Source organism: Populus nigra, chromosome 13 (assembly GCF_951802175.1).
Source record: "Populus nigra chromosome 13, ddPopNigr1.1, whole genome shotgun sequence".
Classification (NCBI taxonomy): Eukaryota; Viridiplantae; Streptophyta; class Magnoliopsida; order Malpighiales; family Salicaceae; genus Populus; species Populus nigra.
In genome coordinates, this window is record NC_084864.1 from 7748532 (window position 1) to 7768888 (window position 20357).

Sequence of the window (20357 nt, forward strand, 5' to 3'; positions counted from 1 at the left end):
AACACATTATAATCAATTCAAAAACTCAAAATTAATCACGTTAAGAAGTTTTTATGAGATTCAATCTACTTTTTTAGACATTATTAAAAGTGAAGACCACATCCATTAAAAGCATGTTTGGGACACCGCGTTCCCTTAAATTTTAAAATTGTTTTTTTTTTAAATTTTTTTTATGTTTTCAGATCGTTTTTCCTTTTTGTAATTACTTTTTTTTTGTTTTTTTTTCAACTATTACCTTTTTTATATATTTTAATAAAATATTTTTTAATTTTTTTTTTTCAATTGAAACCCCTTTTAAGTTAGTTTTTAGCTTATTTAACCTTTTTAAAATCGTAATTATTTTTTTAATTACATTGAATGTCTTTAATATTTTTATATATTAATTTTTTTGTTACCTCATTTTTTATTGTGATATTAAATCAATCAAAATTTAACTTGATTGTCAAAATTCTTAATTATCTCTAATATTGTTTATTAAAAAAAATTAACTCCCCTAGTAATGTTGCACGACGGCAATCTAGAATCATCTCCTTCGTGTAGAGGTTGAGGAATCTTGAAACATTAGGGGGCATAATGGTTGTGGATATCAATAACAACAAAAAAATGTGATGATGATGATATTTAGTCAGAAACAACACCATTGGTATAGAATATTCAATAAGAAAGTAAATCAGAATTATAATGTTCTTGAATTTTCTTATAAAAAAAATGATAGCAAATCATGAGATAAATAATTCAATAACCATCCATACCTAAGAAGTTTTTCAAGAGAAGTTTTCCTCGGAGATCAATCGTTTAAATTAAACTATAATAATTTATCTGCTATTTTTCTTTAATGAATTAATATACACATTATTAAGAAATAAATATTTTATAAAACAAATTTCAATTATCAATTCAATCCTTAAAGCATATAAATTCTCATGACATTACCTGAGTAATCTCTTATTTAAAATCATAGTTATCAAACCTAACATCATTCAAAAAATCAGCTCAAATCTAATCTATATAGGGTTTTTTTTTTTAATATATATGAACACTAAAATGAGATATGCTAATATTATAAATTTCAATGAATTTTATTTTTAATTTTTTATTAAAATAATATCATTTTATTATAAACTTAAATTGATTTATTGATTTATAAATTTATTTCTATCGACATGAATCTCAAATTAAATTTAATAACTATGAGTAAAACTTTTTCCTTCAAAATGACATGAAAAGAAGACCCGTGTATTAAAATGAAAATATTTTTATCACATATTATAATAATACGGGTGTTAGATTCATGGGGATCCCATTAGTACTCGAGGAACAAGAAAGAAAACTATCCGTTAACAGCCTAGAAATATCAAATCGACATCACAATCCTTTTCCCTGCAGGAAAATAGTAACGTTAAAAAACAACCCGTCTGTTACACTTCCACTTCATTGATTTTGATTTACAGTACACGAAATAATTCCTTGATCTTTCAAGTTCCTCTTTTCTTTGCCTGTTAAATTCTGTAACAACACTGGAGTTCCACGGTGGAGACAAAGTAGAAGTATGTAGCGAAGAGGAAGGATTTCTTGGATCATATTATGCAGCGACAACGGTCAAGAACTTAGTGGAAGAGGAAGACATGTCAAAGCATCTGATAGAGACACACCGCAAGCCCAGCGCTAAAACACACCGCTGGAGCACTCTGCTCAACGGCCTTAACCTGCGCACCCACCCAACACCTAAACCATTAACTCGCCCGCTCGCCCGCTCAAACCCAGTCCTCCTCATCTTCTTCTTCTTCAAGCCAAACCCCTTTCTAGTCGATGGAGTGACAATTTCGTAAGTTTTCTTGCTAATCTTGCTCCGCCACGCCGTGGTTTTAGTGCCTGTATTTGTTACTTAGAACTTAGGGTTTGAGACTCCGATTTTTGTATATTCTGTAAATTTCTGGAAGTTGAAACCCTAGTTAGCAGTTAGTTTTTTTAAGCATTTATTTTTTAATCTTGGAAACTGTTATTTATTTATTTTTAATTTCCTGCTTAAAAAAGCATGGAATAATTTCAGATTTTGGATCGTACAGAGATAGGCATGCTAATCCCTTTTTTTTTTATTTTGAAAATTTAAATTATTTTTTTTTTCTGTCTCTAACAGTAAGAAAACTCCGCTAATGGTGCTGCTCTTTAATCTCTTTGATAGAAGGCGGATGATTCTGTAATTTCAGGATGTATATAAAGCAGGTAATGTTGGTTCATTAACATTTTCATTGAGTCACTTTCTCATTAAGTAGTATATGGCAATAAAATTACCCAAATGTTTCAAGTTTCATTGCATGCTATGATGCCATATGATACTTAGCAAAAGGGTTGAGTTTTTGGTGTCTCTTATTTTGCACCCTTACTAATAATTGGATATTCTAAAGTGGGAAATGTAATGTTGAGGAGGAGATTAAATATGGCCTCCCAATAAAGGAATGTATAAATGGTGCAGGAAGCTTATAGAGTTGATGAAACTTGGAAAGAACAAAACATTTAACTTTGTTTTAGCTTGAAGGCAATGGCATTTAAGGCATGCGTTCTTGCATGTCATCGGTGAAGAGTTCTGGGCCTGTTGATTTACTTGATTTCAACTTGTCAGTTAATAGCATTTGCATATGGCTTTAGCTGGAATCTTGATACTGGCATTTTTTTTTTCAGGCATTTAACCTGCTTGCTTAGTTCTCTTCATTGTGCAACCAACAATAGGCAGGGTATCCACTCATTCAGCAGTGTAACAAGTTTTTCATTAGCAGATTTGTGACCATATCTAATGCTCGTCTTCTTCTTGATGCAGAGAACCAAAATCATATCGGATCTGCTGATATCTGTTTCAAAAGAATAGAGACAAGCCAGGATTAAAGTTCACCAAGATTCCTTAAGACTTGATTTCAACTTGTTAGTTAATAGCATTTGCATATGGCTTTAGCTGGAATCTTGATACTGGCATTTTTTTTTTCAGGCATTTAACCTGCTTGCTTAGTTCTCTTCATTGTGCAACCAACAATAGGCAGGGTATCCACTCATTCAGCAGTGTAACAAGTTTTTCATTAGCAGATTTGTGACCATATCTAATGCTCGTCTTCTTCTTGATGCAGAGAACCAAAATCATATCGGATCTGCTGATATCTGTTTCAAAAGAATAGAGACAAGCCAGGATTAAAGTTCACCAAGATTCCTTAAGACTTGGTAGTGTGGGTGTTATCGGGTATACTCACATCTTTTTAAGCTTGTCCTGAATGTGCTTGAACGATCTCTCTTGGTGTTCTTTGTGAGTGATAAAAGTAGAGATAAAAGATATTGATAAAAAAGACCACCAAATTAGATAATCCAGGCTGCAAGTTTTGGATTGTATAACATGCATGATGCGTTGAAGAAATAACAAAAAAAGTAAAAGGATTGGTGAATCCAATGTATATCTTGACAACTTCCTATTCAATGGAACAATGCAAACTGCTTCTTGGCTGGCTTTTTTACCTCTTGCTCAGCTCTTTTTGGCTGGCTTTCCCCCCCTTCTATTCAGCTTATGTTGGTGGGCTTGGGCAAGGAGCATGCTTATATTTTTTTTCTTGTGTTAATTTCCCTTCATTCGGCATAGGACATTATGTTTTTTGGTTTGGGTTTCATTTGCTGGGGCTGGGATTGGGGCTGCTAGCTATTGGGTTAAGCTCATCTTCTCCTTTGTTTATGTGAATTTTTTGTGTCTCTCTCTCCTTGTTTTCCTGCACTCCTCTTCTCTTTCTCCATCGAAGCCACCAAGAACTGAGTTGTTAGGGTAAGGTGGGATTGCTTTTGTGTCTTTATTTGCCTTGCAATGATGGCGTGACTTATCAGCCTTCTTTTTCTTTCCTTTTGTCTTGGTTTTGGCTTGCTGTTTTTGGGGGATTTGGTGCTGATCTTAAAGGCTTTTGGCTCTGATCTCAAAGATGTTGGGTCCTAGGGAATGGAACTTACATCTCAGGGAGCTGGAACTTATTGGCAAGTAACACTGAAGTTTGTCACCTGTGATTTTGGATGTTGTAAATGTTTGATCTTTTGCTTCAAGAAATAAATGCACTTGCAGTTTCCTAGACAAATATTTCCTACTCTCGATAAATCTTCTCTAGTTTAGCTATATGGGCAAAATTCTGATTCCGTTTTCTTTTGTAATTTTAGGTATTTTCCACCAGCATGCTTTGAGCTCAGCAAGACCCCTTTAATATCATTGAAGGTATATTTTCTCCCCATTAAGGACATTCAGTCACAACCATAGCCAAGAGAATAAAATGCATTTACTGAAATGAGAATGTCCCTTATTTTTTGGGATTCATGGTCCTCTGACTCGTTGCTCACCTGCTGTTCAATGATTGAGTCTCCATGAGAATTCCAAAGAGTTGGTTATCACCGTATATAATTGACTGCTTAAGCTTCATCTATTTAACCTTCTTTAAAATGCCTTTCTTGGGATACAAGTTGATGTTTAGTCAATTGGAGTTCTGTTTTACCAAATGCTCTTTGGCAGACGCCCTTTTGGGCATGACCAAACTCAAGAACGAATACTACGCGAAGACACAATTATAAAAGCTTGCAGGGTTGAATTCCCTACGAAGCCTATTATCTCAAATGAGGCGAAGGTGAGTTTGATTTGAGTCTGGTAGTTTTCACAGCATATTCTCTTAGGTCTTATTCTCACAGCAACAGTGGATGATGATTTTTGTACGTGCATCTGATGGATTACATGATTTGATTTGTCAATGTCTGACCTATAACCAAGCAGAGAGACCAGATGTTTTAACCATTGCTCAAGATCCATATCTTACATACTTAAAGAAGTAAAGAGTGTACAAAGTCATCGGAAACTACTAGAGAAATGTAACTGTATCAGAAACTACTTCCCATGAAATGTATAATTCCTGCATCTTCTGTAAGAAATTGTCCATCATGTAATCTAGCGCACCGAGATTCATGCCGAGAAAGCATGGTAGTTCCATAAATCTGTCATTTATTAAAAGTATGGTCATTTAATATGTATATCATCACTTTGTCATCATACATGTGTTTGTGTGTAATCCTTTTGAAATCATGAAATTTTGGAAATATTAACACTGTATAGAGAGTTATATGTTCAAAGATGTTGGGAGGCTGAAAAGAGCACCTTATGGGAGTTAAAAGTGGGGGAGCGAGGATCAAGACGGGGATGGGGGATGCATTTCTTTATTGTAGTTCCTTGTTTCAGGAATTGATTGGATCTTGGTTAATTTATTAATTTTTTTTGTGCTTTCTTTGTTTCGTCAATTTATTTGACTTTGGCTTGATCCATTTTAAGTGGGCTACCCTTTGCTTTCTCTTACAACTGTCTTCTGCAGTTGGAGATAACAGACCTGACAAGAATATTTTTTTTCATTGTGAGTGATCATGTCCTTGATTTATTTTTGTTGGTGTCCTTTCAATAAACTTTTATTGGAGTTAATTGATATCAAAATTTTGTTATGAGCTTACAATATGTTTCTTTAGTAGCCATTCGTTTTGTATTGAGTGATCTCTTCCACAACCTATGCAATTATGACAAGCATTAACTACTCGATGTATGTTTCATCATACACTATCTCATTTCCGATCTATGAGATTGAGGTATTTCCAATGTCACCTTTTTAAGTTTGTATTCTAATGATTGCTGTTATTTAACAGGGAGGTGCAGGACATCAAGTTTTATCTGCTTTCATTGATATTGTGTTGATAATTCTGACAATGGCATCTCGGTAATACTTCATAACCTACTTCCTTTTCTTTTCTGAGGTATGAAGTGTAAATAATGGTCCACATCTTATTACGAAAGGAGAAGGATCCTGATTTTTATATTCGTTTTTTTCTTCTTCTAACATATAAGCTTATTTTTATCTTTACAAATCTTCTCCCACTATGCTCCAGAATTTCTTTTGAATTAGTTGTTCTGTCGCGAGGCATAATTTTCTTTGAGTAGTTCAGAAAGTCAAACTATGGCCACCATCGATTGGGATAGCAATCTAAGATTCTGCCATTATCCTTCCATCCATGCATGAAATTGGAAACCTTGTAAGAGGTGCTCTGTACAATTTTTTTCTCTCTATTTTCTTCATCCCTCCCAACCCTCAAAAGGTGAAAGGAAACCTGATTACTCTTTTCTTATTCGAAAGTGCACATGACACTTTGTGAATATTTTTATCACATAGATCAACCATTTTGATTAATTTTTTTATTAGGCTGTTTATAATTGGCTACTTATTTCATTACTGTTTTGGTTGTTCATCCAAAAAAGATTTATTTTTATGCTTCCATATTGGTTGTTCACGAATATTTTTATTTTCTTTGTTGTGTTGGTGTGGATTTGTAGTCGGCGTGTATTCTGTCATCTTTCGATCGCTCACCACATCTTTTACAATCTACGATGCACATCTCTGTGTTAATCTCTTATAGATGCCTCATTTGGCATGAAAGATCTATTGTATTCATATATACCAAACCTACCTCATCCTTCTGATGTTTGATTGGATAATCTTAGAAATAATTGCTTGTTTTTTCTTTTATTAGGTGATCGTTGTTTTTCCTTAAAAGTTGTTTTTTAAGCATCTTTTTTGGAAGTGCTTAATTGGTTGAATGTGCTTTTGGTTTGTAAAGGTGCAATACTTTACAATCTTTCATTCCTGTATATTTATGGCTACAACAACTCTCTTAAATGGTAATTGATTCTTCTGTACCCTAATGACGATCATGATGGAAAAGACGTTGAAGAACTCAAGCTTTCTGTGGCAAAAGATCACATCCAGGTTAGTCATCTTAAAGCTGCACCTTATTTGATGATGGTGTTGGAAAGATTAGCTTTTAAGTTCTGATGATGGTCTTATAACATGGTGTATCCATGATTTCAGCAATGTTGTTACAAGCATGGAAAATTTCCAAGTGAATTTACATTTAAAACAAGCTATTTTTTCCTGCGATTAAAAATGCTATGGGATCTATGGTTGCTCTGCAGATAAAAGGTTAAGCACAAAGATTCAATTAAGTGCTCTTTCTGCTTGGCATTAAAAATATGCTATTGATAGATAGAAAAATTAAAATGTTTTTGTGATATATTGCTAGATTAGAAATAGAAACAAACATAAAATATAGAAACATACATGAAATTTTCTACCAATTTTCTACCCTCACATTGGCTGATAGCTATGAGAAATAAAAATGTTTTTAAATTTTTAGTCACTGAACATCCCATTTCATTCAAGCAATAGATTTGCTGGGCAGATGAGGTCCAAGAAGCTGCTTTGGTCTTGTGTAGATTTATTAGAAGTAAATCTAATTTTATACCCTTGTACTGGTTGATAACTATGAGAAGGAAAAATGGTTTTACGTTGCTGATCATTGAATCTCCCATTTCATTCAAGCATTAGATTCGTTGGGTAAAGGAGGTCCTTAAAGCTGCTTTGGGCTTGTGTAGATTTATCTTTCTGCCACCCTTAGTATTAATCATGTTGTTAACTCACCTTTTGATAAGTTTCGAGTCATTCAATGATCCTAAGTTATGATTCTGTCATGATTTGATCTCTAACTAATTGATTTCGTGTTGTCTAGACTGTCGATGGCTGCTAATTTGAGGGGTTATGTACTGACCAATAGTGATGGGGAAAGGTATATATATTATCTTGTTGTGCAGCATAGCTCTATTTTGTTGCCAAACATTTATGTTGTACTCCTAGACTTACTCTATCAACCACATTCTTAATATGAATAATTAAGGTATCCTCAGTTAGTTTCGCCAAATGTTGAAAGTGCATAGAATATTTAATCCACACAACAAGATGTAACTCCTCTCAAGAATACAATAGACCAGTCATACCATACATTCATGTTAAATATTTTTAATACGTCTCTTTTGGGTACTTTGTTACCTTTAAATACTTGGAGTTTGACTGACCTTAAAAATTTTCTTATGATGCTTTTCTTAGGTAAAATGGATGGAAGCTTTAACTTACTGTGAGACACCTATTGCATAAGCTTTTCTCTTAGCATAAATAGTAAGGGCCTTAGCATCCATGATTATGTTTATTATGACTTCCATATAACTTTTCATTTTTTTTTCTAAGATGATGAAACAAGAACACGCATGAAACATAACTCAAGACACACTCTTTGTGTGGCCATAATATTGCTCTTGCTAATAAGGCTGTTACATGTTTTGCTGGCAATGATAGTTTGTTTTTAGACTTTTGATGTCTCTTTATACTGTGACTGTGCGATGCTCTTATTAGCATTTCTTTAATGGGTGCTGGTAAGGATTATGAACATTAGTTTTATCAATAGTGATGCACATCATTCACATATTTGCCCTTTATGCTCATGTGTTGTGTTAACAAATGCTGCTGCTCATAATTTTTTCCCAGATCTTTTTCGTGCTTTCCTAGGCTGCCAATAAGGCTGTTACGTGTTTTGCTAGCAATGATAGTTTGTTTTTAAATTTTGATGTCTCTCTACATACTGTGACTGTGCAATACCTTTATTAGCGTTTCTGTAATGGATGCTGGTAAGGATTATGAGCATTATTCAATCAGGATAAAATTGTTGCTGCTGCAACTTGACTACACCTACTGGAGAAAGCAGTTGAGAATATGATTGATTTGGTGACTGACTTTATTTTTAACAAAACTGGTTTCCATTCTGTTCATGCAATGACTGTTTTGCTACTTAAATATGCATGGTGGGTTGAATGGGTTCCCTATCTGCCTTGTCAGATGAATTAACAATAAACTAAAACTGCTCAGTGTTTCACTGTGGAAGTCCATAGTGAAACACTGAGCAGTCTTCTTCTTTTTCTTTCTTCTTTTTCTGTTTTTATTTTTTTTGGTTTTTTTTTTCGTTTTCCATGTCTACGGTTTTTTTTTTTTTTGCTTTTTTCTTTGTGGTTTTTTCTTTTGATGAACTTTTTTTGTTTAATTTAGTTTGTTAATGTTAATTATTTTTATTTAGTTATCAGATTTTCATGACACGGATCCCGGGTTTGACGGGTTAATCCAGTTTATTCAGTTTTTTTTTAATTTTTTTTATTAGTTTTTTTCTTCTTGTATGTTTTTTTCTCTTTGCTTTTTCCTTTTTAATTAATCTTTTTTTAATTTTTTTCATTAATAATAAATCTTTTTATATTTAGTTATAACACTTTCATGACATGAATTTGAGGTTTGACAGGTTAACCTGATTTGGCGGGTTAACCCGGTTGATTCAGATTTTTTTATTTTTCCTCATATTTTTTTTATTTAGTTTGTTAATATTAAATATTTTCTATTTAATTATCAGACTTTCATGACATAGATTTCAGGTTTGACGGGTTAACCCAATTTATTCAGATTTTTTTTATTTTTCTTCGTTAGTTTTTTTCTTCCTGTATGTTTTTTTTCTTTGCTTTTTTCCTTTTTAATTAATCTTCCTTTTTAATTTATTTCATTAATAATAAATTTTTTTTTCTATTTAGTTATTACACTTTCATGACACGAATTCCAGGTTTGACACGTTAACCCGGTTGAATCGGATTTTTTTTCTTTTTCCTCATTAGTTTTGTTCTTTTGATTTCATCTTTTAATATTGTATGCAGTCCACAATGAAAAGGCTGAAGCCTTTAGTTTTTTTTTTTGCTTTTTTTTATTCCTTTCACTGTAGACTGCACAGTGCAGCCCACGGTGAAAAAAGGCTGATGCTTTTTTTTTTCTTTTTAATTAATTTTTTTATTTAGTTTGTTGATATTAATTTTTTCTCTATTTATTTATCAGACTTTCATGACACGGATTTCAGGTTTCACGGGTTAACCCAGTTAATTTAGATTTGTTTCTCTTTCTTCATTAGTTTTTTTCTTCTTATAAGTTTTTTTTCTTGTGGATTGTTTCTTTTTATTTAATATTTTTTTATTTAATTTAGTTTATCAATATTAAAATTTTTTCTATTTAGTTATCGACCGATGCTTTTATTTTTTCTTTTTGTTTTTTTGCTGTTTTTATGCCTTTAACTATGGAGTGCACACTGGAGTCCACAGTGAAAAGGCTGATGCTTTTTTGTTTGTTTTTTTTCTTTTTAGTTAATTTTTTTCATTTAGTTTAGTTTGTTAATGTTCAATTTTTTTCTATTTAGTTATCAAACTTTCATGACACGGATCCCGGGTTTGACGAGTTACCTCGTCAATTTTTTTTTCTATTTAGTTATCAAACTTTTACGACACGAATCCAAGGTTTGACGGGTTAACCTGGTTTGAAGGGTTAACCCTGTTAATTCAGATTTTTTTCTTTTTCTTCATTAATTTTTTACTTCATTTTGGTTTTTTTTCTTTGTTTTTTTTCTTTTTAATTAATCTATTTAATTATCACACTTTTATGACACGAACAGCCAGACCCACATCCAAGACTATTGGGTCTGGTATTGCAGTCAGACCCACTTAAACTTGGGTCATGCAAGTTTAATGTTATTATTAATATTATAAATATTTGTCTTGGGTCAGGCGTTGCAGCCACGCCCAAGACTCTTGGGTATACCTTTGCAAAAAGACCTAATACTTTTAGATCTTAATTTTTTTTGATATTTTTTATGCAAAAACCATTGACCCGCGGCATCGCGCGGGTCATGTAACTAGTTAATTTCTATAAGAGATGCCTTTATGATGGATGATTTCTGCACAATTGTGTTGTTTCATTTACATTTTCATTGAGTCACTTTCTACATGCAACCATTGATTTATTTGATTTTTATCTTGAGAGAATATATGACCTGAGTGCATTTGAGCAGTTAAGGCCAAATGATGAGTTTGGGATCAGCTGGTGACCTGAGTGCCATTCGTACCGTTCCACCACTGTTTACCTGTAGTAACCCCATTCAGCTCTTCTGCTTCTATTCCTCATAGCTCAGTTTGTTACAACACTTTTAGTCACTTATGTACTCGGATAGCAACCATGATTATTGATCTGAATGTTGTGTGCTCTAGCCTTTTCAATTGTTAAGACATCTTAATAGAAAGCTTCTCCATATGGTTGCACATTTTGACCTAAACACTGTAGATTTTTCTTTAACCATTTATACTAGGTTCTTTGTCTGCTCGGCTTCTTAGATTAGTTCAAGTAATCCTCACTTGACTTCTTGCATCATTCCTATAACAACCCGTGACATCTCGCAAGTAATTTACCTAGTCTATTAGATTGTGTTAAGTATTCTCTCTTAGAGTTGTGTTCCCAATCTGCTAGACGATATGGCATAATCAGTAGCAGTTTCTTGACCTTCTGCCATGGTCACTTTATCGTTTGAATGATGTACTCAGATAATTATGCACCTTAATGCTTTGAAATGGGGACAAGCCACTTTTATCCCACTAAACAGGTAAGGATAAAGTATCCGTGTGTAACTTATCTATATGGTTTTGATGTGGTACCTTTATTAAAAAAGTTGAAGTTTCTCCCAATTTTACCCCAGTATTTGCATAGGATAGTCCACCATGCTTGATCTAATTGAAATAGTATTGATCTAGTAGAAACATTGATTCAAGTTTTGCTGTTCATAATTTGTATACAAGTCTCCTCGTGTAACTTATCTATCCACATGGTTCTGATGTGGTCCCTTTATTAAAAAAGTTGAAGTTTTCTCCCAATTTTTCCCCACGACTAGCGCAGGTTAGTTCTCCACCGTGCTTGTTCTAACTGAAATAGGAGATCCAACAAAAACATTGGTTCGAGTCGAGTTGTTAATAATTTGTATGTTGGTCTACACAAGTGAAAACTGAGTAATTACTTATGCTATTTTGTTCCAGATGGTCATTTCTCAACATGTTTTGTTAATTGATTGTTGATGTTTTCATTAGCTTGGTGTGCAAATTTGGGTTGAAAGTTTTTGGCATGAGAAGCTTTGTAGTGATTGCTTTTGGAATCCAAGAATGGATAGTTGTGAGAGTTTTTATTTGATAATTGTGGTTGAGTGGTACCAACAATAAAAGTACGTTATAAAGTACCTGCATATACGTTTCTGGTGTGCACCCCCAACCACAATGCTACTAGGAAATTTATATGATCTGCGAAGCAAAACACTTTTTACTTGATGTGATATTTGTAAGTAACTTAAATTATTTGACTGGCATGTTCTTGAATGCTAGTGGAGCATTGTTTATACCCAAGGACTTGTCTTTAAATGTGTGTGCTTTTTGAAAATTTGCATGAGCTAAATTGTTGATGAAGTTGATATGACTCCTGTAATGGTCTGCATGCATATATCGTTGATTATTCTTCTTATTCTCCTAAGTATTTACCTAAGCTGTAATCTGTTGAGATTTGGATGTGTCCACAAACTAATGGTTTGGACTGCATAACTGTGGATGGTTAGGATAAAAATCTTATATGTTATTTTTTACATGATGATTCTTATACATGTTTATGATGCCTTAACAAGTTACTAATGATCAGGTGATTAAGTAAGGAAGAAAGTTGATATGACGGGGGGTTTTTATGACTATCGATGCTCAAAGTTGAAGTTTATGGACATGAGTAATTACTTGTGTTATTTTGTTCTAGAAGGTTATTTCTCTACGTGTTTTGTTAATTGATTGCTGATGTTTTCATTAGCTTGGTGTGCAAATTTGGGTTGAAAGTTTTTGGTGTGAGAAGCTCTGTAGTTATTGCTTTTGGAATCCAAGGATGGATAGTTCTGAGAAAAAGTTTTAATTTGATAATTTTGGTTGATTGGTACCAACAATAAATGTAAGCTATAAAGTACCTGCATGTACGCTTCTGGTGTCCACCCCAACCACAATGCTACTAGGAAATTTATATGATTTGCGAAGTAAAACACTTTTTCTTTGATATGATATTTGTATGTAACTTAAATTATTTGACCGACATGTTCTTGAGGTAAGAACATGTTTATGATGCCTTATACATGATGATCCTTCTACATGTTTATGATGCCTTAACAAGTTACTAATGATCAGGTGATTAAGTAAGGAAGAAAGTCGTTATGACGGGGGGGCTTTTATGATTATCGATGCTCAAAGTTGAAGTTTATGAACATAATTATGTAGAACAAATCACATTGAGGTAAGAAATCTCATGATTGTGCAGTTTCCATCACAGACTAAAATGAGAAAACAGAGAGCTAGAGACTAATTTCACAACTAATCTGAAATAACAAAAACAAAATTTGGAAGCCCTAATATCCTTTGCTAAATCTGAGATGTTACATGGTTCTTAATTGTAGGGGAAGGAACTAAATGATGTTAACTCATTGGCTGAAGTCATAACACTAACTCTAAAGTGTGCTTTGAGTTGTTTTTAGAAACTTGATTTTAATATTTCACTATAAAAATATTTTTTTGACTAGCTGTTCTTCCAGGTGTTTCTGACAGGATGGATAGACTCAATGCTGAAGTCACAACACAACTCTGAACTGTGAATATGCTTTATTGTTTCTTTATGTGATAAATGACTAGTCTAAGCTTCAGTTTTTTGTTCTTGTCTTTTAATGTATTATTAAACTATTATGGCTTGTAATCAATGTTTTAAATTAATTTATCCTGTCTGATTTTCCAGCCGTTATCCTTGCTGAAATCCTAGAAGATGATGTTTTGGTCTTCCCCCACATGTACTCGATACTTACTGAGATAGGTCATGTTTACATGGTTCCACTTAAGCATTCATCTTTTCAAAAATGACATGCTCTGTTTTATTGGAACTTATAGGTATAAGAGGAGTTTGAAAGAGTTGCATAAAATGCTTCATTGGTGCAATGAGCATTTCAACAGTTCAGCCATGTAAACAAGGAGGCACTAGATCAACATGTAAATCTCACTAGGAAACAGGAGGAACTTCAGACACGGCAAGCTGAACTTGAGGCAAGTGACAAGGTACTACGGTACTGGATTTTAATGGTTAAATGTCTTTTGTTGTACTTATTGTTTTTAATGTGAGATTATGATTTATGTATCTTTACTTCAACGATAAACATAAGCCATAAAAAAATAGACTGAGCTTGAGCCTGATGTGAAAGACGTGCTAGAGAGAATTTCAGAACATATCCAAGCCAAGGTATCAAACTGTAGCAAAGAGAAAAATGCTAATTATTTTTTGGGGATAAAAAATGTTGAATGCTTTTATTTAACATGTGCTTTGCTTTCAGGATGATGCTATGCTAAAATGTAAGGTATCTCCTCAACTAAAATTTTCTACATATTACTACCTAAGCTATAATTTCAGCTGAAAGGGCCTCACTTTAGGTTTTTGTCCTCTACTGTCAATAAACTAATTTATACAGCTAACATGGTCGGTAATAATAAAACACAGTCTAGTAGATGGAGAATTTGCAAATAAGTAATTAAAACATCATTATTTAAGAATTATTTGTGTATTTTGTTACTTAAATTAATATGTTAGGGGATTTTATACCTTCTTTGATTTGACCTAGTGGAGGATTTGGGGGACCTGAATGGACACACATAGTCGAGTGAAATTTGATTTTTTGCAATTTATACAGGTTTCCTTACTCTTGTGGATATGAACTCTTCTACTTTCGTCGTAGATTCAAGGAAGCTTCTGTGGATTTCTAGGTTTTCTTTCCTTCACTTGTTGTTGGGTGATTTTTCGTTTTAGTCCAAGGAACCGGAACCATCTTGTTATGAGAAATAATTGATTTTTATTTTCCACATTAACTGGACACTTCGATGATAAGTTTTTTACCTTTTCCAGATGTTGTACTAGCTACAAATGTTCGGGATTTATTCAAGGTCTATAGCAGTAACTAGTAGATGCCCACCATTATACTAAAAACAAGACCCCTTTGAAAATTTCTAGTTTTATGATGAGCTGTCTTCAAGGTTTATGTGTAAATGTATGGATTAATTGAAATTAGATAAGTATGTTTTGCTACTTGGTATGAGTATGCAATTGAACTTCTTAACTCTATTGTTGCAAGTCCTCGTGCCTCTCTTGCCATTTCCTTTATATTCTGATTTTTTGATTTTAAATAAGTCATCTACTTCAGGAAGAAAATTATAGGCTGAATGCAGACTTCAAAGAGCGAAATGCCTACGTTGAGAGCTGCAGAGCTGAAATCGTTATTTTCTAGTCTCATGAAGGATTCAATAGTCATAAAGCATAGAGAAACAAGCTACAAGAAGCATGTATCCTTTTCTCTTTCTATTTTGGTCAGGCTTATTGAAAGGGCATAGTTTGACTAGACTTTTCTGCTTTTGTAGATCATGGTGAAAAAGAAAAGTGAACTTATTGTTGAATTTGATAAGCTAAGACCACAAGTGTTCTTATTCCTCTGTCGTTGGGTCCTATTTATAGGAAAAATCTCTTGTAGATGTCACTAATCAAATAGTGAGCTTAAAGCCACTGTGACCACGAAACAAGGTGAGGTGGGCACAGAGCTCATTGATCACTTAACACCACAGGAAAAACATGAACTATCCCAGCTGAACTAAGAAATAAAAGATCTTAAAGAGGAGCTTATTAAATTTAGAACAGATCGCATCGAGGTAAGATATCTCAACCTTGTGAGAAGCAACTGTACTTATCCTTAACAGGTATTTGTTCTGTTTCACATGAAGCTTTTGTGGCCTTCCAAGCTACTTCCATATTTATGATCTGCTTTCTGATAGGCCTCTTGCTTGCTGTCATGCATGCCTATATGCTAATGGGTGTATGGTAATACATTGCCCCAAAAGTTTCTGTATATTTGTTGCTAATTGAGGTGGGTGACTTTTTGGAAGAAAATAGTTTATTATCGTTTATTATTGCCACCTGTTGCACTAGAGGTGATAGATTGATGTTGCACTGATGTGTCTTGGCCTCAAACCCTAGAAAAATAATATTACTTGTCACTGAAAAATGAGTAAATAAAAAGAAACGAATTATTCCTCATGCTTTTACAATGTCTATCTGCTATTTGTGATTTATTAAGATACATTTTGAGTATTAACATTAGTTTTTGTTACTATGAAGGCAAAGGTGATGGTACAAATGCAGAATCTGGAGCACATGAAGAAGATTTTCTCATCCAGGATGAGATTTCTAAATCTTGTCTAGTGAACGTGTAGCGTGTAAGTCATTCTTTATGGAGATGCTGCATTTTGCAAGTATTGCAAAAGTTGCAAGTGCTCCATTATACATGCATCCCTTGTTATTGAATTGTTGATTATCTGTAGGAGGAAGAGACAATTTTGCATGAGAGAGACGGCTATAAACTGGAAGAGGGACGTCTTATACGTGAATTGAAAAGGATACGAGATGAGGATGATTCAAGTTTTAATAATTTTCAGATTTTAAATCATCAATATGCCCTTTTAAACCTTCTTGGGCAAGGAGGATTTAGTGAGGTTTACAAGGTCCGAACTTCGGCAAGTAGTTTCAATTGATAATAGAAAGTAGTTTCATTTGATAATAGAAACACTAACCTTTGCTTGTTTGATGAAAATTCTTATATACCATGACAAGAGTATAGATCATTCTGTTGCCAATATTGACAATTGTAAAAGCACATCCTTTTGCAGTGATTTGAAGTGAGAAATTTCCGGCAGGCTTATGATTTGGTCGAGCATAGGTATGTTCCATGTAAGCTACATGGTTTGAATATCTATGAGATTGAGGTAGTTTCTCAATGTCACCGTTTTAAGTTTGTATTCTAATGATTGTTGTTATTCAACAGGAAGGTGCAGGGCATCATGTTTTATCTGCTTTTGTTGAGATTGTGTTGATAATTCCGACAATCACATCCCGGTAATACTTCATAACCTACTTCTTTTTCTTTTCTGAGGTATGGAGTGTAAATAATGGTCCACATCTTATTACGAAAGAAGAAGGATCCTGAATTTTATATTTGTTTTTTTCTTCTTCTAACATATAAGCTTATCTTTATCTTTACAAAGCTTCTCCCACAATGCTCCAGAATTTCTTTTGAATTAGTTGTTCTATCATGAGGCATAATTTTATTTTAGTTCAGAAAGTCAAACTTTGGCCACCATTGATTGGGATAACAATCTAGGATTCTGCCACTATCCTTCCATCCATGCCTGTTATATTTTCCTAGATCTTTTCCGTGCTTTCCTAGGCTGCTAATAAGGCTGTTACATGTTTTGCTGGCAATGATAGTTTGTTTTTAGACTTTTGATGTCTCTTTATACTGTGACTGTGCGATGCTCTTATTAGCATTTCTTTAATGGGTGCTGGTAAGGATTATGAACATTAGTTTTATCAATAGTGATGCACATCATTCACATATTTGCCCTTTATGCCCATGTGTTGTGTTAACAAATGCTGCTACCCATAATTTTTTCCCAGATCTTTTTCGTGCTTTCCTAGGCTGCCAATAAGGCTGTTACGTGTTTTGCTAGCAATGATAGTTTGTTTTTAAATTTTGATGTCTCTCTACATACTGTGACTGTGCAATACCTTTATTAGCGTTTCTGTAATGGATGCTGGTAAGGATTATGAGCATTATTCAATCAGGATAAAATTGTTGCTGCTGCAACTTGACTACACCTACTGGAGAAAGCAGTTGAGAATATGATTGATTTGGTGACTGACTTTATTTTTAACAAAACTGGTTTCCATTCTGTTCATGCAATGACTGTTTTGCTACTTAAATATGCATGGTGGGTTGAATGGGTTCCCTATCTGCCTTGTCAGATGAATTAACAATAAACTAAAACTGCTCAGTGTTTCACTGTGGAAGTCCATAGTGAAACACTGAGCAGTCTTCTTCTTTTTCTTTCTTCTTTTTCTGTTTTTATTTTTTTTGGTTTTTTTTTTCGTTTTCCATGTCTACGGTTTTTTTTTTTTTTGCTTTTTTCTTTGTGGTTTTTTCTTTTGATGAACTTTTTTTGTTTAATTTAGTTTGTTAATGTTAATTATTTTTATTTAGTTATCAGATTTTCATGACACGGATCCCGGGTTTGACGGGTTAATCCAGTTTATTCAGTTTTTTTTTAATTTTTTTTATTAGTTTTTTTCTTCTTGTATGTTTTTTTCTCTTTGCTTTTTCCTTTTTAATTAATCTTTTTTTAATTTTTTTCATTAATAATAAATCTTTTTATATTTAGTTATAACACTTTCATGACATGAATTTGAGGTTTGACAGGTTAACCTGATTTGGCGGGTTAACCCGGTTGATTCAGATTTTTTTATTTTTCCTCATATTTTTTTTATTTAGTTTGTTAATATTAAATATTTTCTATTTAATTATCAGACTTTCATGACATAGATTTCAGGTTTGACGGGTTAACCCAATTTATTCAGATTTTTTTTATTTTTCTTCGTTAGTTTTTTTCTTCCTGTATGTTTTTTTTCTTTGCTTTTTTCCTTTTTAATTAATCTTCCTTTTTAATTTATTTCATTAATAATAAATTTTTTTTTCTATTTAGTTATTACACTTTCATGACACGAATTCCAGGTTTGACACGTTAACCCGGTTGAATCGGATTTTTTTTCTTTTTCCTCATTAGTTTTGTTCTTTTGATTTCATCTTTTAATATTGTATGCAGTCCACAATGAAAAGGCTGAAGCCTTTAGTTTTTTTTTTTGCTTTTTTTTATTCCTTTCACTGTAGACTGCACAGTGCAGCCCACGGTGAAAAAAGGCTGATGCTTTTTTTTTTCTTTTTAATTAATTTTTTTATTTAGTTTGTTGATATTAATTTTTTCTCTATTTATTTATCAGACTTTCATGACACGGATTTCAGGTTTCACGGGTTAACCCAGTTAATTTAGATTTGTTTCTCTTTCTTCATTAGTTTTTTTCTTCTTATAAGTTTTTTTTCTTGTGGATTGTTTCTTTTTATTTAATATTTTTTTATTTAATTTAGTTTATCAATATTAAAATTTTTTCTATTTAGTTATCGACCGATGCTTTTATTTTTTCTTTTTGTTTTTTTGCTGTTTTTATGCCTTTAACTATGGAGTGCACACTGGAGTCCACAGTGAAAATGCTGATGCTTTTTTGTTTGTTTTTTTTCTTTTTAGTTAATTTTTTTCATTTAGTTTAGTTTGTTAATGTTCAATTTTTTTCTATTTAGTTATCAAACTTTCATGACACGGATCCCGGGTTTGACGAGTTACCTCGTCAATTTTTTTTTCTATTTAGTTATCAAACTTTTACGACACGAATCCAAGGTTTGACGGGTTAACCTGGTTTGAAGGGTTAACCCTGTTAATTCAGATTTTTTTCTTTTTCTTCATTAATTTTTTACTTCATTTTGGTTTTTTTTCTTTGTTTTTTTTCTTTTTAATTAATCTATTTAATTATCACACTTTTATGACACGAACAGCCAGACCCACATCCAAGACTATTGGGTCTGGTATTGCAGTCAGACCCACTTAAACTTGGGTCATGCAAGTTTAATGTTATTATTAATATTATAAATATTTGTCTTGGGTCAGGCGTTGCAGCCACGTCCAAGACTCTTGGGTATACATTTGCAAAAAGACTTAATACTTTTAGATCTTAATTTTTTTTGATATTTTTTATGCAAAAACCATTGACCCGCGGCATCGCGCGGGTCATGTAACTAGTTAATTTCTATAAGAGATGCCTTTATGATGGATGATTTCTGCACAATTGTGTTGTTTCATTTACATTTTCATTGAGTCACTTTCTACATGCAACCATTGATTTATTTGATTTTTATCTTGAGAGAATATATGACCTGAGTGCATTTGAGCAGTTAAGGCCAAATGATGAGTTTGGGATCAGCTGGTGACCTGAGTGCCATTCGTACCGTTCCACCACTGTTTACCTGTAGTAACCCCATTCAGCTCTTCTGCTTCTATTCCTCATAGCTCAGTTTGTTACAACACTTTTAGTCACTTATGTACTCGGATAGCAACCATGATTATTGATCTGAATGTTGTGTGCTCTAGCCTTTTCAATTGTTAAGACATCTTAATAGAAAGCTTCTCCATATGGTTGCACATTTTGACCTAAACACTGTAGATTTTTCTTTAACCATTTATACTAGGTTCTTTGTCTGCTCGGCTTCTTAGATTAGTTCAAGTAATCCTCACTTGACTTCTTGCATCATTCCTATAACAACCCGTGACATCTCGCAAGTAATTTACCTAGTCTATTAGATTGTGTTAAGTATTCTCTCTTAGAGTTGTGTTCCCAATCTGCTAGACGATATGGCATAATCAGTAGCAGTTTCTTGACCTTCTGCCATGGTCACTTTATCGTTTGAATGATGTACTCAGATAATTATGCACCTTAATGCTTTGAAATGGGGACAAGCCACTTTTATCCCACTAAACAGGTAAGGATAAAGTATCCGTGTGTAACTTATCTATATGGTTTTGATGTGGTACCTTTATTAAAAAAGTTGAAGTTTCT

The 20357-nt window shown here is 33.1% G+C and overlaps 2 long non-coding RNA genes across 4 annotated transcripts; both read left to right on the plus strand.

Moving 5' to 3' along the window:
- The first annotated feature begins 1267 nt into the window (after positions 1-1267).
- Positions 1268-13883, plus strand: LOC133670703 (uncharacterized). Its single transcript, XR_009834137.1, has 14 exons — positions 1268-1825; positions 2138-2223; positions 2680-2732; positions 2816-3033; positions 3117-3226; positions 4174-4228; positions 4520-4631; positions 5364-5402; positions 5512-5582; positions 5686-5756; positions 6757-6800; positions 7600-8042; positions 12971-13620; positions 13718-13883. It is a non-coding gene; the product is annotated as an uncharacterized LOC133670703 (long non-coding RNA).
- A 31-nt stretch (positions 13884-13914) lies between these two features.
- LOC133670704 (uncharacterized) lies at positions 13915-16998 on the plus strand. Of its 3 annotated transcripts, XR_009834138.1 has the most exons (3): positions 13915-16078; positions 16184-16578; positions 16684-16998. It is a non-coding gene; the product is annotated as an uncharacterized LOC133670704 (long non-coding RNA). The 3 variants fall into 3 exon arrangements; XR_009834140.1 differs by having other exon boundaries at positions 13915-16589; XR_009834139.1 differs by having other exon boundaries at positions 13915-16578.
- The last annotated feature ends 3359 nt before the right edge of the window (positions 16999-20357 follow it).